This window comes from Lichenostomus cassidix, unplaced genomic scaffold (genome assembly GCF_008360975.1).
Source record: "Lichenostomus cassidix isolate B80296 unplaced genomic scaffold, HeHo_3.0 HiC_scaffold_37, whole genome shotgun sequence".
NCBI lineage: Eukaryota > Metazoa > Chordata > Aves > Passeriformes > Meliphagidae > Lichenostomus > Lichenostomus cassidix.
Genome location: NW_028147279.1, coordinates 1,235,470 through 1,251,966, shown reverse-complemented (window position 1 = coordinate 1,251,966; position 16,497 = coordinate 1,235,470). Strand labels below are relative to the sequence as shown.

General features: G+C 46.2%; 1 long non-coding RNA gene across 1 annotated transcript; it reads left to right on the top strand.

Moving 5' to 3' along the window:
* The first annotated feature begins 556 nt into the window (after positions 1–556).
* Positions 557–15,322, top strand: LOC146423565 (uncharacterized). Its single transcript, XR_014847510.1, has 4 exons — positions 557–834; positions 8,606–8,638; positions 11,902–11,976; positions 15,277–15,322. It is a non-coding gene; the product is annotated as an uncharacterized LOC146423565 (long non-coding RNA).
* Positions 15,323–16,497: the final 1,175 nt, after the last annotated feature.

Genomic DNA, 16,497 nt, shown 5'->3' with positions numbered 1-16,497 from the left:
CCTATTTTGGCCCATTTTTTGCCATTTTTGCCCATTTTTTGTGCCTTTTTTGCCATTTTTGCCCATTTTCGGGTCATTTTTCTGCCACTTTTTGCCCATTTTTTGCCATTTTTGGCCATTTTTGGCCATTTTCGGGTCATTTTTGCCCATTTTTGGCCCATTTTTGAGTCATTTTTGCCCATTTTTGGGGCCATTTTCGTCCACTTTTGGCCCATTTTTGGCCATTTCGTGTCATTTTTGGCCCATATTTGGCCATTTCGGGTCATTTTTGCCCATTTTTGCTCATTTTTGGGTCATTTTGTGCCATTTTTTGCCATTTTTGCCCATTTTTGTGCCTTTTTTGCCATTTTTGCCCATTTTCGGGTCATTTTTCTGCCACTTTTTGCCCATTTTTTGCCATTTTTGTCCATTTCTGCCCATTTTTTGCCCATTTTTGGTCATCTTTGCCCATTTTTGGGCATTTTTGGCCCAATTTTTTGGATGATTTTCGGCCATTTTTGGCCCATTTTTGCCCCATTTTCCCGCCAAGCCCCACCCAGTGGGCGTGGCCTCCGCTAGCCCCGCCCCTCTGCCGCAGCGCCGCGGCCGCAGCCGAGAAAAGCCGAAAATCTCCGAAAATCCCCGAGAGGTTCCGAAGCCTCCCGAGCCGCCGGGAGGAGCCGAACCGAACCGAACCCAACCGAAAAATCCCGAAAAATTCCCGAAAATCACCAAAAAATTACCCAAAAATCATCGGAAAATCTCCGAAAAGAGCCGAACCGGACCGAACCGGACCGAGCCGAACCGGACCGGACCGAGCCGCCATGGCCACGCCGACCGAACCGGCCATGGGAGGTGCGGGATTTTGGGGGATTTTTTGGGAGATTTTGGGTGATTTTTGGGGCGCTGGGTGGTTCTGCAGAGGTTCCCGATGGGTGCAGAGGGTGCTGTAGGGTGGCACAGGTGGGTGCTGGGGGATTTTGGGGGATTTTGGGTGATTTTTGGATGATTTTGGGTGGGTTCTGGGCGGATTTTGGGGGATTTTGGGTGATTTTGGGCGGATTTTTGGGGGATTTTTGGGGTGCAGGGTGGGTTTTTGTGGCGCTGGGTGGTTCTGCAGAGGTTCCTGATGGGTGCAGAGGGTGCTATAGGGTGGCACAGGCGGATTTTGGGGGATTTTTGGGGTGCAGGGTGGGTTTTTGGGGCGCTGGGTGGTTCTGCAGAGGTTCCCGATGGGTGCAGAGGGTGCTATAGGGTGGCACAGGTGGGTTTTGGGTGGTTTTGGGGTGATTTTGGGTGATTTTAGGGATCCTAGGTGGGTTTTGGGGGTGCTGTGGGGTGGCACAGGTGGGTTTTGGGTGATTTCGGTTGGGTTTTGGGGGATTTTAGGTGTCCTGGGTGGGTTTTTGGGGTGCTGTAGGGTGGCCCAGGTGGGTTTTGGGGGATTTCGGGTGGGTTTTGGGTGATTTTAGGGATCCTAGGTGGGTTTTTGGGGTGCTGTGGGGTGGCACAGGTGGGTTTTAGGTGTCCAGGGTGGGTTTTTGGGGTGCTGTGGGGTGGCACAGGTGGGTTTTAGGTGTCCAGGGTGGGTTTTTGGGGTGCTGTGGGGTGTCCCAGGTGGGTTTTTGGGGATTCTCGGGGAACACGTGGGCTCTGCAGAGGTTCTGGGTGCTGCAGGATTTGGGTGCAGAGGGTGCTATAGGGTGGCACAGGTGGGTTTTGGGTGGTTTTGGGGTGATTTTGGGGGATTTTAGGTGTCCTGGGTGGGTGCTGTGGGGTGGCACAGGTGGGTTTTGGGGGATTTTAGGTGTCCTGGGTGGGTTTTTGGGGTGCTATAGGGTGGCACAGGTGGGTTTTGGGGGATTTTAGGTGTCCCGGGTGGGTTTTTGGGGTGCTGTGGGGTGGCACAGGTGGGTTTTGGGGGATTTTAGGTGTCCTGGGTGGGTTTTTGGGGTGCTATAGGGTGGCACAGGTGGGTTTTGGGGGATTTTAGGTGTCCCGGGTGGGTTTTTGGGGTGCTATGGGGTGGCACAGGTGGGTTTTGGGGGTCCCGGGTGGGTTTTAGGGGTGCAGGATGGGTGCTGTGGGTCCCGGGTGGGCTCTGCAGGGCTCTGGGTGCTGCAGGGTGGGCGCTATGGGGTGCTGTGGGGTGATGCAGGTGCAGCACGCTGGGCGCTGGGTGGTCCCGGGTGGGTGCTGGGTGGTCCCGGGTGGGTGCTGGGTGGTCCCGGGTGGGTGCTGAGTAGCCCCGGGTGGGTGCTGAGCAGCCCCGGGTGGGTGCTGAGCAGCCCCGGGTGGGTGCTGTGGGTCCCGGGTGGGTGCTGAGCAGCCCCGGGTGGGTGCTGGGTGGTCCCGGGTGGGTGCTGTTTGGGTTCTGCAGAGGTGCTGTGGGTCCCGGGTGGGTGCTGGGTGGCCCCGGCTGGGTGCTGAGTAGCCCCGGGTGGGTGCTGAGTGGTCCCGGGTGGGTGTTGAGTAGCCCCGGATGGGTGCTGAGTAGCCCCGGGTGGGTGCTGAGTAGCCCCGGGTGGGTGCTGTGGGTGCTGTTTGGGCTCTGCAGGGCTCTGGGTGACACCCGGTGGGTGCTGTGGGTCCCGGGTGGGTGCTGAGGAGCCCTGGGTGGGTGCTGAGGAGCCCTGGGTGGGTGCTGTGGGTCCCGGGTGGGTGCTGTGGGGTGCTGTTTGGGCTCTGCAGGGCTCTGGGTGACACCCGGTGGGTGCTGCCGCGGGGATTTGGGTGCTGTGGGTCCCGGGTGGGTGCTGTGGGGTTCTATGGGGTGCTGTGGGGTCTATGGGGTCTATGGGGTGCTGTGGGTGCTGTGGGGTGCTATGGGGTGCTGTAGGGGTGCTATGGGTGCAGGGTGGGTGCTATGGGGTGCTGTGTGATCTATGGGGTGCAGGGGTGCTATGGGTGCTGTGGGGTGCTGTGGGTCTATGGGTGCTGTGGGTGCTGTGGGGTGCTATGGGGTGCTGTGGGGTGCTATGGGATCTATGGGGTCTATGGGTGCTGTGGGTGCTATGGGGTCTATGGGGTGCTGTGGGGTGCTGGGGTGCTATGGCAGGTGCTGTGGGGTTCTATGGGGTGCTGTGGGGTTCTATGGGGTGCTGTGGGGTGCTATGGGGTCTATGGGGTGCTATGGGGTTCTATGGGGTGCTGTGGGGTCTATGGGGTGCAGAGTGAGCTCTGCAGGGCTCTGGGTCCTGCAGGATGGGTGCTGTGGGGTTCTATGGGGTGCTATGGGATCTATGGGGTGCTGTGGGTTCCGGGTGGGTCCTGCAGGGCCCTGGGTGCTGCAGGATGGGTGCTATGGGGTGCTATGGGGTCTATGGGGTTCTATGGGGTGCTGTGGGGTGCTATGGGGTTCTATAGGGTGCTATGGGGTGCTATGGGGTGCTATGGGGTCTATGGGGTGCTGTGGGGTGCTATGGGGTTCTATAGGGTGCTATGGGGTGCTATGGGGTGCTATGGGGTCTATGGGGTGCTGTGGGGTGCTGTGGGGTGCTGTGTAGTTCCGGATGGGTGCTGTGGGGTCTATGGGGTGCTGTGGGGTGCAGGGTGAGCTCTGCAGGGCTCTGGGTGCTGCAGGGACTCTGGGTGGTGCCGGAGGGTTTCAGGATGGGTGCTGAGGGTGCTGTGGGGCGATACAGGTGGGTGCTGTGGGGTGCAGGATGGGTGCTGAGGGGTTGCAGGGGTGCTGAGGGGTGCAGGATGGGTGCTGAGGGGTTGCAGGGGTGCTGAGGGGTTGCAGGATGGGTGCTGAAGGGTTGCAGGGGTGCTGAGGGGTTGCAGGATGGGTGCTGAAGGGTTGCAGGGGTGCTGAGGGGTGCAGGATGGGTGCTGATGGCTGCCGGGTGGGTTCTGGGTGGGCTCTGCAGAGGCTCTGGGTGCTGTGGGGTTTATGGGGTGCAGGGTGGGTGCTGTGGGGTGCTGTGGGGTGCAGAATGGGCGCTATGGGGTGCTGTGGGGTTTATGGGGTGCACCATGGGTGCTGTGGGGTTTATGGGGTGCAGAATGGGTGCTATGGGGTGCTATGGGGTTTATGGGGTGCAGAATGGGCGCTATGGGGTTTACGGGGTGCAGAATGGGTGCTGTGGGGTGCTATGGGGTTTACAGGGTGCAGAATGGGTGCTATGGGGCGCAGGGTGGGCTCTGCAGAGGTTCCGGGTGCTGCAGGGTGCCTCTGGGGGTGATCCGGGTGGGGCAGGATGGGTGCTGAGCGCTGCCGGCTGGGTGCTGGGTGGGCTCTGGGGGGTTCTAGGGGCACGGCAGGGTTCTGCAGGGTGCTATGGGGTGCTATGGGTGCTATGGGGTGCTATGGGGTCTATGGGGTGCTATGGGGTGCTATGGGTGCTATGGGGTGACACGGGTGGGTGCTGAGCAGACCCGGGTGGGTGCTGGGGGATTTTAGGGGCTCGGGTGGGTGCTGAGGGGCTCTGGGTGCTGCAGGATGGGTGCTGTGGGGTCTGTGGGGTGCAGGGTGGGTGCTGTGGGCTGCTGTGGGGTTTATGGGGTGCACCATGGGTGCTGTGGGGTGCTGTGGGGTTTATGGGGTGCAGGGTGGGTGCTGTGGGGTGCTGTGGGTGCTGTGAGTTCTGGGTGGGTGCTGGGGGTCCCGGCTGGGTGCAGGGGGGTTATAGGGGCACAGCTGGGTGCTGCAGGGGTGCTGGGTGCTGCAGGGTGGGTGCTGTGGGTGCTGTGGGGTGACACGGGTGGGTGCTGTGGGGTCTATGGGGTGCTATGGGGTGCTGTGGGTCCCGGGTGGGTGCTGGGTGGTCCTGGGTGCTGCAGGGTGGGTGCTATGGGGTGCTATGGGTCTATGGGGTCTATAGGGTGCTATGGGGTGCTATAGGGTGCTATGGGGTGCTATAGGGTGCTATGGGGTCTATGGGGTCTATAGGGTGCTGTGGGGTGCTGTGGGGTGCTGTGGGGTGCTGTGGGGTGCAGGGTGAGCTCTGCAGGGCTCTGGGTGCTGCAGGATGGGTGCTGTGGGGTTCCATGGGGTGCTATGGGGTGTTGTGGGGTGCTGTGGGGTGCTATGGGGTCAATGGGGTGCTATGGGGTTCTATGCGGTTCTATAGGGTGCTGTGGGGTTCTATGGGGTGCTATGGGGTCTATAGGGTGCTATGGGGTCTATAGGGTGCTATGGGGTGCTATGGGGTCTTTGGGGTGCTGTGGGGTGCTATGGGGTGCTGTGGGGTGCTGTGGGGTGCTATGGGGTGCTGTGGGGTGCTGTGGGGTGCAGGGTGAGCTCTGCAGGGACTCTGGGTGGTGCCGGAGGGTTTCAGGATGGGTGCTGAGGGTGCTGTGGGGCGATACAGGTGGGTGCTGTGGGGTTGTGGGGGCACAGCTGGGTGCTATGGGGTTCTGGGTGCTACAGGTGGGTGCTGTGGGGTGCTATGGGGTGCTGTGGGGTGCTATGGGGTCTATGGGTGCTGCAGGGTGGGTGCTATGGGGTCTATGGGGTGCTGTGGGGTGCTACGGGGTCTATGGGTGCTGCAGGGTGGGTGCTATGGGGTCTATGGGGTGCTGTGGGGTGCTATGGGGTCTGTGGGGTGCTGTGGGGTCTGTGGGGTATCTATAGGGTCTATGGGGTCTATAGGGTCTGTGGGGTGTCTGGGGTCTGTGGGGTTATGGGGTGCTATGGGGTCTATAGGGTCTGTAGGATCTGTGGGGTCTGTGGGGTATCTATAGGGTCTGTGGGGTATCTATAGGGTCTGTGGGGTCTGTGGGGTTGTGGGGTCTGTGGGGTTTATGGGGTCTGTGGGGTCTATAGGGTCTGTGGGGTCTGTGGGGTATCTATAGGGTCTGTGGGGTCTGTGGGATCTATGGGGTATCTATAGGGTCTATAGGGTCTGTGGGGTTATGGGGTTTATGGGGTGCTGTGGGGTCTATGGGGTCTGTGGGGTCTGTGGGGTCTGTGGGGTCAATGGGGTATCTATAGGGTCTGTGGGGTCTATAGGGTTCTATGGAGTCTATGGGGTCTGTAGGATCTGTGGGGTTATGGGGTGCTATGGGGTCTGTGGGGAGCTATGGGGTCTATGGGGTCTGTGGGGTCTATAGGGTCTATAGGGTCTATGGGGTCTGTAGGGTCTGTGGGGTATCTATGGGGTCTATGGGGTCTGTGGGGTTATGGGGTTTATGGGGTGCTGTGAGGTCTATAGGGTCTGTAGGATCTGTGGGGTCTGTGGGGTGCTGATGGGTCTGTGGGGTTTATGGGGTCTGTGGGGTCTGTGGGGTTATGGGGTTTATGGGGTCTGTGGGGTCTGTGGGGTATCTATAGGGTCTGTGGGGTATCTATAGGGTCTATTGGGTCTGTGGGGTTATGGGGTGCTATGGGGTGCTGTGGGGTCTATGGGGTCTGTAGGATCTGTGGGATCTGTGGGGTTATGGGGTCTGTGGGGTCTGTGGGGTTATGGGGTCTGTGGGGTCTGTAGGGTTCTATGGAGTCTATGGGGTCTGTAGGATCTGTGGGGTTATGGGGTGCTATGGGGTCTGTGGGGTGTCTATAGGGTCTATAGGGTCTGTGGGGTCTGTGGGGTGCAAATTTGGGGGATTTTGGCAGAACTTGGGGGAAATCTGGGGGTTTTTGGGGAAATGGGGAATTTGGGGTGGTTATGGGGTGCTGTGGGCACAGATTGGGGGATTTGGGGGAATTTGGGGGAAATTTGGGAATTTTGGGGGAATTTTGGGGAAAGTTTGGAATTCGGGGAATTTCAGGGGAATTTTGGGGGAATTTGAGGGAATTTTGGGGGAAATTTGGGGCAACTTTGGGAATTTAGAGGGAATTTTGGGGGAAATTTGGGAATTTTGAGGGAAATTTGGGGGAAATTTTAGGGGAATTGGGGAAAATTTGGGGAACTTTGGGAGGATTTGGGGAAAAATTTGGGAATTTTGAGGGAATTTGGGGGAAATTTTGGGGGAATTTTGAGGGAAATTTGGGAATTATTTGGGAATTTTGAGGGAAATTTGGGGGAATTTGGGGATTTTGGGGGAAAATTTGGGGAGAAATTTGGGAATTTTGGGGAAATTTTGGGAGAAATTTTGGAATTTTGGGGAAATTTGGGGAGAAATTTTGGAATTTTGAGGGAATTTTGGGGAAATTTGAAGGGATTTTGGGAAAATTTGGGGAGAAATTTTGGAATTTTGGGAATTTGAGAATTTTGGGAGAAATTTGGGAATTTGGGGGAATTTGGGGGAAATTTTGAGGGAAATTTGGGAGGATTTGGGGAAATTTGGGGGAAATTTGGGGAGAAATTTTGGGGAATTTGGGGAATTTTGGGGAAAGAGGGAATTTTGGGGAAATTTGGGGAGAAATTTGGGAATTTTGGGGGAAATTGGGGAATTTTGGGGGAAATTTGGGGGAAATTTTGAGGGAAATTTGGAGGATTTGGGGGAAAATTCAGGATTTTGAGGGAAACTTGGGGGAAATTTTGGAATTTGGGGAATTTTGAGGGAATTTTGGGGATTTTTTTTGGGGAAATTTGGGGGATTTGGGGTGATTTTCAGGGTGTTGAATAATCCTTGTGAATTATTCCTGAATTTCCAGATTCCTGAAACCCCAAAAATTCCCAAAATTCCCCAAAATCCTGAATTCCTTAAATCCCCAAATCCCAAATTTCCAAAAAGTCCCAAATTCCCGAATTTCCCCCAAATTCCCAAATTTCCCAGAATGAAACTGAAACCCCAAAAAAATGAACTCAAAAATCCCAAAATCCCCAAAATTGAACCCAAAATGAGAAAAAACCCAAAAAAATTAACTCAAAACTCACAAAAAATTCCCCAAATTTTCCAATTTCCCAAAATTTCCCCCAAAATTTCCCCAAAATTCTCCCAATTCCCCTGAAATTCCCCAAATTATCCCCAAAATTCTCCCAATTCCCCCAAATTCCCAACATTCCCCCAAATTGCCAAAAAAATCCCCAAAATTCCCACAAATTTTCCCCAAAAAATCATAAATTTCCCCCAAAATCCCAAAAATTTCCCGAAATCCTCTGAAATTCCCTCAAAATTTCCCAAATTTCTCCCAAAAATTTCCCCAAATTTCCCCCAAAATTCCCAAATTTCCCCCAAAATTCCCAAATTTCTCCCAAAATTCCCCAAAATTCCCCCAAAAAATCCCCAAAATTCCCTCAAAATTCCCCAAATTCCAAAATTCCCCAAAATTCCCAAATTTCTCCCCAAATTTTACTCAAATTTCCCTCTAAATTCCCTCAAAATTCCTCAAATTCCAAAATTCACAATTTTCTCCCCAAATTTTCCCCAAAATCCCCTCAAATTCCCCCAAATTTCCCTCAAAATTTCCCCCAATTTTCACCCAAAATCACCAAATTCAAAATTCCCCAAATTCCAAAATTCCCCAAATTCCAAAATTTCCCCCAAAATTTCCCCAAAATTCCCTCAAAATTCCCCAAAATTACCAATTTTCTCCCCCAAATTCCCCAAAATTCCCAAATTTTTTCCCAAAATTCCCTCAAATCCCCTAAAATTCCCCAAATTCCCAAAATTCCCAGAATTCCCCTAAATCCCAAATTCCCAAAATCCCCAAATCTCAGAGTTTTTCCCCCAAATTTCCTCCAATTGTCCCCAAAATTCTCCCAAATTTTCCCAAAATCCCCAAATTTCGTTGCAGAGGCTGTGAGAGCCAAGGAGCCTTTCAACTACGGTGAGTTTTGGGGGAAAATTTGGGAATTTTGGGGAATTTTGGGAGGAATTTTGGGGAATTTTGGGAGGAATTTTGGGGAAATTGGGGAAAATTTGGGAGGATTTGGGGGAATTTGGGGAAATTTTGGGCAAATTGGGGAATTTGGGGAATTCTGAGGGAAATTTTGGGGAATTTTGGGAATTTTGGGGGAATTTTGAGGGAATTTGGGGGAAATTTGGGGAAATTTGGGTGATTTTGGGGCATTTTGGGAAGATTTGGGGAATTTTGGGGATTTGGAGGGAAATTTGGGAGAAATTTGGGAATTTTGGGGGAATTTTGGGGAAATTCAGGGAATTTTTTGGGATTTTGAGGGAAATTTGGGGATTTTGAGGGAATTTTGGGGAAATTTTGGGGAAATTTTTGGGGAAATTTTGAGGTAATTTTGGGGAAATTTGGGGGAAATTTTGGAATTTGGGGAATTTTGAGGGAATTTTGGAGGATTTGGGGAAATTGGGGAATTTGAAGGGAATTTGGTGGAAATTTGGGGATTTTGAGGGAATTTTTTGGGAAATTTGGGGGAAATTTGAGAAATTTGGTGGAATTTTGAGGGAATTTTGGGGTTTTTTGGGGAATTTTGAGGGAATTTCAGAGGATTTGGGGAAATTTGGGGGAAATTTGGGGAAATTTGTGAGAATTTTTTTTGAAATTTGGGGAGAAATTTGGGAATTTTGAGGGAAATTTGGGGAAATTTTGGAATTTGGGGAATTTTGGGGGAATTTTGGGGGATTTTGGGGGAATTTTTGGGGAAATTTAGGGAAATTTGGGGAAATTAGGAAAATTTTGGGGAAAATTTGGGGATTTTTGGGGATTTTGGGGGAATTTTGGGGAAATTTTGAGGGAATTTCAGAGGATTTGGGGATTTTGGGGGAAATTTGCAATTTTTTGGGGGAAATTTGTGAGAATTTTTGGGTTTTATTGGCAATTTGGGGGAATGTTGGGAATTTGAGGGGATTTCAGGAATTTTTTTGGGTTTTTTTTCTCATTTTGGGTTCAATTTTGGGGATTTTGGGTCAATATTTGTTAATTTTTTGTCTTTTTTTGTTGATTTTTTTTGTTATTTTTTTGGCTTTTCTCCTCATTTTGGGTTTATTTTTTAGGATTTTGTTTTCTGGGGGTTTTTGGGGTCACAGAGTTCATTTTTTGGGGTTTTTTGGGTCATTTTGGGGTTTTTTGGGTCATTTTGGGTCAATTTTTGTTAATTTTTTGTCATTTTTTGTTGATTTAATTTTAATTTTTTGGGTTTTTTTCCTCATTTTGGGTTCATTTTTTGGGATTTTGTCTCCTGGGGGTTTTTGGGGTTGAGAAGTTCATTTTTTGGGGTTTCAGTTTCATTCTGGGGTTTTTTGGGTCATTTTGGGTCAATTTTTGTTACTTTTTTTGTTAATTTTTTGTCATTTTTTTGTTGATTTTTAGGGTTTTTTTGTTTGTTTTTTTCCTCCTTTTGGGTTCATTTTTTAGGATTTTGGCTTTGGGGGTTTTTGGGTTCACAGAGTTCATTTTTTGGGATTTCAGTTTAATTTTGGGGTTTTTTCGGTCATTTTGGGTCAATTTTTGTTAATTTGTTGTCATTTTTTGTTGATTTAATTTTAATTTTTTGGGTTTTTTTTCCTCCTTTTGGGTTCATTTTTGGGGATTTTTGGCTCCCTGGGGGTTTTTGGGGTCACAGAGTTCATTTTTTGGGGTTTCAGTTTCATTCTGGGGTTTTTTGGGTCATTTTGGGTCAATTTTGGGAATTTTCTGTTAATATTGTGTCATTTTTTGTTGATTTTTAGTTATTTTTTTGGGTTTTTTCTCATTTTGGGTTCATTTTTGGGGTTTTTTGGGGGTCGCTGAGTTCATTTTTTGGGGTTTCAGTTTCATTCGGGGCCATTTTTGGGTCATTTTTGGGCTTTTTTGGTTACATTTCAATTAGTTTTTGGTTAATTTTCTTTGAAATTTTTGGGGTTTTTTTCCTCATTTTGGGTTCATTTTTGGGATTTTTCCTCCCTGGGGGTTTTTGGGGTCACAGAGTTCATTTTTTGGGGTTTCAGATTCATTTTGGGGTTTTTTGGGTCATTTTGGGTCAATTTTTGTTAATTTGTTGTCATTTTTTGTTAATTTAATTTTAATTTTTTGGGTTTTTCTCCTCATTTTGGGTTCATTTTTTGGGATTTTGTCTCCTGGGGGTTTTTGGGGTCACAGAGTTCATTTTTTGGGGTTTCAGTTTCATTCTGGGGTTTTTTGGGTCATTTTGGGTCAATTTTGGGAATTTTCTGTTAATATTGTGTCATTTTTTGTTGATTTTTAGTTATTTTTTTGGGTTTTTTCTCATTTTGGGTTCATTTTTGGGGTTTTTTGGGGGTCGCTGAGTTCATTTTTTGGGGTTTCAGTTTCATTCGGGGCCATTTTTGGGTCATTTTTGGGCTTTTTTGGTTACATTTCAATTAATTTTTTGTCGATTTTCTCTGAAATTTTTTGGGTTTTTTTCCTCATTTTGGGTTCATTTTTTGGGATTTTGTCTCCTGGGGGTTTTTGGGGTCCTGAGTTCATTTTGGGGTTTCAGTTTCATTCTGGGTTTTTCATTTTGGGTCAATTTTGAATCTGTTAATTTTGTCATTTTTGTTGATTTTTAGTTATTTTTGGGTTTTTTCTCATTTTGGGTTCATTTTTAGTTCATTTTTGGGGTTTCAGTTTCATTTTGGGTTTGGGTCATTTTGGTCAATTTTTGTTAATTTTTGTCATTTTTTGTTGATTTAATTTTAATTTTTTGTGGTTTTTTCCTCATTTTGGGTTCATTTTTGGATTTTTCTCCCTGGGGGGTTTTTGGGGTCACAAGTTCATTTTTTGGGCTTCAGTTCATTCTGGGGTTTTGGGTCATTTTGGGTCAATTTTGGGAATTTTCTGTTAATTTTGTGTCATTTTTGTTGATTTTTAGTTATTTTTTTGGGTTTTTTCTCACTTTGGGTTCATTTTGGGTCAATTTTTTGGGGATTTTTGGGGTCGGGAAGTTCATTTTTTGGGGTTTTTTGTCCAATTTCGGGGGTTTTTTGGGTCATTTTGGGTCAATTTTGTGAATTTTTTGTCCTTTTTTGGTCATTTTTACTTATTTTTGGGGTTTTTTTTCCTCATTTTGGGTTCATTTTTTTGGGATTTTTCCTCCCCGGGGGTTTTTGGGGTCGGGGAGTTCATTTTTTGGGGTCCCGAGGTGATTTTGGGGTGATTTGGGGTGTTTTTGGGGCTCCCAGATTACGAGTCTCTGCGGCTGGCTGGGTTGATCCTCAGCATCGTCATGTTCGTTCTCGGAGTTCTCATCGCCCTCAGTGAGTCCAAAAATCCCCAAAAAATCCCCAAAAATCCCCAAATTCCTGAGCCCAGAAATGACCTCGAGATCCTCCTGGTGATCCTGGAAAAATCCTGAAACCAAAAAACCCCAAAAATCCAAAAAAATCCCCCAAAAAACCCCAAAAATCCACAAAAAAACCCAAAATCCCCAAATTCCTGAACCCTAAAAACTTCCCAGGACCCAAAAAAATCCCAAAAAATCCCCAAAAAATCCCAAAATTTCTGACCCAAAAAAATCCCAAATCCCAAAATATCATCCAGAAGCCCCAAAAATCCCAAAAAATCCAAAAAAAATCCCAAAAAATCCCAAAAAAATCCCAAAAAATCCCAAATTTCCTGAGCCCAGAAATGACCTCGAGATCCTCCTGGTGATCCTGGAAAAATCCCGAAACCAAAAAATCCCAAAAATCAACAAAAATCCCCAAAAAATCCCCAAAAATCCCAAATTTCCTGACCTAAAAAAAATCCCCAATACCAAAATATCATCTAGAAATCCCAAAAATCCCAAAAAATCCCAAAAAATCCCAAAATTCCTGAGCCCAGAAATGACCTGGAGATCCTCCTGGTGATCCTGGAAAAATCCTGAAACCAAAAAACCCCAAAAATCCCAAAAAATCCCCCAAAAAACCCAAAAATCCACAAAAATCCCCAAAAAATCCCAAAAAATCCCAAAATTCCTGGCCCAAAAAAACCCCCCAAATCCCAAAATATCATCTACAAACCCCAAAAATCCCAAAAAATCCCAAAATTCCTGACCCCAGAAATAACCCTGAGAGCCCAAAAAATCTCCAAATCCCAAAAAATCCCCAAAAAATCCCAAAATTTCTGATCCCAAAAATGTCCCTGAGACCCAAAAATATTCCCAAATCCCAAAAATCCCCCAAAATCCCAAAATTTCTGATCCCAAAACCTTCTTAGGACCCAAAAAAATCCGAAAAATCCCCAAAAAATTCCAAAATTTCTGATCCCAAAAAATCCCAAATCCCAAAATATCATCCAGAAACCCCAAAAATCCAAAAAAATCCCAAAATTCCCAAAATTCCTGATCTCAGAAATGACCTCGAGATCCTCCTGGTGATCCTGGAAAAATCCCGAAACCAAAAAACCCCAAAAATCACCAAAAAATCCCACAAAAATCACCAAAAAATCCACAAAAAACCCCAAAATCCCAAACCTGACCCAAAAATGACCCAAAAAAATCCCAAAAAATCCCCAAAAAATCCCAAAATTTCTGACCCAAAAAAATCCCAAATCCCAAAATATCATCCAGAAACCTAAAAAATCCCCAAAAAATCCCAAAAATCCCAAATTTCCTGACCCCAGAAATGACCCTGAGAGCCCAAAAAATCACCCCAAAAATCCCCAAAATTCCCAAAATTTGACCCCAAAATCCAAAAAAATCCCAAAAATCCCCAAAATTCTAATCCCCAAAAAAATCCCAAACCCCAAAATATCATCCAGAAACCCCAAAAATCCCAAAATTCCCAAATTTCCTGATCTCAGAAATGTCCCTGAGACCCAAAAATATTCCCAAATCCCAAAAATCCCCCAAAATCCCAAAATTATCCCAAAATCAACCCAAAAAATCATCCCAAAAATCCCCAAAAAATTCCAAAATTTATCCCAAAAAATCCCAAATCCCAAAATATCATCCAGAAACCCCAAAAATCCCAAAATTCCCAAATTCCTGAGCCCAGAAATGACCCTGAGAGCCAAAAAATCCCAAAATCCCAAAAATCCCCAAAAATCCCAAAATTTCTGATCCCAAAACCTTCATCCAAAAAAATCCCAAAAATCCCCAAAAAATCCCAAAATCTGACCCTAAAAACTCCCAGGACCCAAAAAATCCCAAAAAACCCCAAAATTCCCAAAATCTAAGCCCCAAAAAAATCCCAAACCCCAAAATATTATCCAGAAACCCCAAAAATCCCAAAATTCCCAAATTTCCTGACCCCAGAAATGACCCTGAGAGCCCAAAAAATCCCCAAATCCCAAAAATCCCCAAAAATCCCAAAATTTCTGATCCCAAAACCTTCTTAGGACCCAAAAAAATCCCAAAAATCCCCAAAAAATCCCAAAATTTCTGACCCTAAAAACTTCCCAGGACCCAAAAAAATCCCAAAAAACCCCAAAATTCCCAAAATTCTAATCCCCAAAAAAATCCCAAACCCCAAAATATCATCCAGAAACCCCAAAAATCCCAAAATTCCCAAATTTCCTGATCTCAGAAATGACCCTGAGAGCCCAAAAAATCCCAGAATGCCAAAAAAAATCCCCAAATCCCAAAATTTCTGATCCCAAAACCTTCTTAGGAACCAAAATATCCCAAAAATCCCCAAAAAATCCCAAAATTTCTGATGCCAAAAATGTCCCTGAGACCTAAAAATATTCCCAAATCCCAAAAATCCCCAAAAATCCCAAAATTTCTGACTCCAAATAATCCCCAAAAATCCCCAAAATATCATCCAGAAACCTAAAAAATCCCAAAATTCCCCAAATTCTCCCTTAAAAGCTCCAAAATTCCCCAAAATTCCCCCAAAATCCCAAAATTCCCCAAAAATTCTCCCAAATTCCCAAAAATTCCAAAAAATTCATCCAAATCTCCCAAAATTTCCTCAGAAACTTTCCAAAAATTCCCACAAAATTCCCACCAAAACTCCCAAAAATTCACCAAAAATCCCCAAAATCCCCCAAAATCCCCCAAAATTCCCCCAAAATCCAACAAAATTCCAACAAATTTTCCCCAAATTTCCCCCAAAATCCCCAATTTCCTCCAAATTTCCCCCAAATTCCCCCAAATTTTCTCCAAATTTGCACCAAAATGCCCAAATTTCCCCCAAATCCTTCAAATTTTTCCCAAATTTAACCAAAATTTCCCCTGAATTTACCCAAATTTCCCAATTTCCTCCAAATTTCCCCCAAATTCCCCCAAATTTCACCCAAAATTTCCCCAAATTTCCCCTAAATTTCCTCAAATTTCCCCCAAAATTCCTTAAATTTCACCACAAACCTCCCGAATTTCCCCAAAAATTTTCCCAATTTTCCCCTAAAACCCCCAAATTTCCCCCAAAATCCCCAAATTTTCTCCAAATTTCCCCCAAAATTCCCCCAAATTTCCCCCAAATGCCCCAATTTTCCCCAAATTTTCCCCCAAAATCCCAAAATTTCTCCCAAAAATTCCCCCAAATTTCCCCAAAAAATCCCCAAATTCCCCCAAATCTTCCAAAATTCCCCAAAATTCCCAAATTTTTCTCTCCAATTCTCTTTTTTCTCTGCAGGTAAGAAGTTCAAGTGCAAAAAAGCTGAGCAAAGGTGAGACAAAAAAACCCAAATTTTGGAGATTTTACCCCAAAAAACCCAAATTTTGGGGAATTTACCCCAAAAAACCCCAAATTTTGGCGATTTTTACCCCAAAAACCCCCAAATTTTGGGGATTTTCCCTGAAAAAAACCCAAATTTTGGAGATTTTCCCCCAAAAAAACCCCAAAATTTGGGGATTTTACCCCAAAAACCCCAAATCTTGGAGATTTCCCCCCCAAAAAATCCGAATTTGGGAGATTTTTCCCAAAAAAAAAATCCAAATTTTGGGGATTTTCCCCCAAAAAAACCCAAAGTTTGGGGATTTTCCCCCCAAAAATCTAAATTTTGGAGATTTTCCCAAAAAGAAATCCCAAATTTTAGAGATTTTATCCCCAAAACCCCCAAATTTTGGGTATTTTAACCCAAAAAACCCCAATTTTTGGAGATTTTCCCCCAAAAAACCCAAAATTTTGGAGATTTTCCCCCAAAAAAACCCCAAATTTTGGAGATTTTACCTCAAAAAACCCAAATTTTGGAGATTTTCCCCCCAAAAAATCCAAATTTTCAGGATTTTCCAAAAATAATCCAAATTTTGGGGATTTTTCCCCAAAAAACCCAAAATTTTGGAGATTTTCCCCCAAAAAACCCCAAATCTTGGAGATTTTCCCCCAAAAAAATCCGAATTTGGGAGATTTTTCCCAAAAAAAAAAAATCCAAATTTTGGGGATTTTACCCCAAAAAAACCCAAAGTTTGGGGATTTTGTCCCAAAAAATCGAAATTTTGGAGATTTTTCCCCAAAAACCCCCAAATTTTGCAGATTTTCCCCCAAAAAAACCCCAAATTTGGAGATTGTCTTCCTAAAAAAACCCCAAATTTGGGGATTTTCCAAAAAAAAATCCCAAATTTTTGACCTCCAGACCCAAAAAATTTGGGAATTCTTTCCCAAAAAACCCCAAATTGGGGATTTTTCCCCAAAAAACCCTCAAAAATTGGGATATTTTTTCCCCAAAAACCCCAAATTTGGGGATTTTCCCTCCGAAAGCTCAAATTTGGGACTTCAAGCCCCAAAAATTTGGGAATTCTTCCCCAAAATCCCAAAATTTGGGATTCCCAAACCCCAAAATTTCGGGATTTTGAAGATTTTTTCTCCAAATTTTTTTGATTTTCGGAACCCAAACCCCCCAGAATTCTAAACCAC